Source organism: Aplysia californica, unplaced genomic scaffold (genome assembly GCF_000002075.1).
Source record: "Aplysia californica isolate F4 #8 unplaced genomic scaffold, AplCal3.0 scaffold00604, whole genome shotgun sequence".
NCBI lineage: Eukaryota > Metazoa > Mollusca > Gastropoda > Aplysiida > Aplysiidae > Aplysia > Aplysia californica.
In genome coordinates this window covers 348,269-349,467 of record NW_004797874.1, presented here as the reverse complement: position 1 = coordinate 349,467, position 1,199 = coordinate 348,269, and positions in this window count along the sequence as shown.

Below are 1,199 nucleotides of genomic sequence, written 5' to 3'. Positions count from 1 at the left end.
AACCTTTTTCATTCATTCAATGTGTCTCCTCTATTCTGCATTCCGAAACACCCTCCCCCCCTTCTCTCTCTCTCTCTCTCTCTCTTTCTCTCTCTCTCTTTCCCCCTCTCTCTCTCTTACTCTCCCTCTCTCTTTCTCTCTCTCTCCTTTTTCTCTCAGTTGCATTTGAAATTATTTAAAGAATTCACAGATTATCATAGAATCCATGGTCTTCTTTAGGCATCACGACTGTTAGTCCCTGGAGGTGCATGAATTTCACATAAGTGACCTTCAAGGCTTCTGTGTAAAGAGTTCCGGGTAGGCTATTACAGTGGGTATCTCTGCATTTTCTTTTCCTTGAGAAGATCCTTCCAGTTCTCACAAATGTCAAAATGAACTATAATATACCTAAGACAACAAATGTCCACCACATGTGGGTCACATCTTCCACAACCGGCCCTCACACTTTTGCATGGTCTTCGTTTGGAATAATTCTTGAAAAACATGCGATCTTGGTATTGACCTCAAAGAGTCTGGAATGACCTCAAAGAGTCTGGAGTTGAGCCTAGCTTTGCCCATGATGCTAATGTAGTCTACTGGCATGGAGACAGGAATACCTTTTGACACTAATTCTGTCAAGTTATGATAGGAATCAACTTCCGTGAGAGTGTGTCCTTTGAATAGACACTTATGTTCCACCGTTTTATTTGTGCAAGCGGAGAAGTCACTAATGGTGTTGGCAAGTACAAATTCTTATTCAGACAGACACATCTATCATCGAAAAAAAGGATCTTGTCTTCTTCGGTTTTACCCGCAACATAATCTACCACACATGATGCAAATTCGTTTGGCGTGAACCCGCCTTCTCCCTTATGTCTCAGGTAACACATCACATCCCTGGAGACTAGATCATACACCGTGTAGTCGTATACTGTGAGTTTCGTTTTGCAGTAGATGACAGATGCCTGAAGTGAAGGAGTGAGAGAAGCCCAGATTCCAAGATGTAGCAAATCAGGAAGCATCAGCCATTCTATCCGTGTACACCAATCCCAGTATTTTGGCTGAACACCTTTTATGTCCAATTAATTTTTTTTAAATTGAGTGCGGGTTTTATTAAACAGTAAATTTCGGTTTCCAAGGACTCTCAAGGTATGGAAATTCACAAACTTTAACCGCCATTTTCTCATGGATTTTACTTCGGAAACCAAACAACCCCCCCC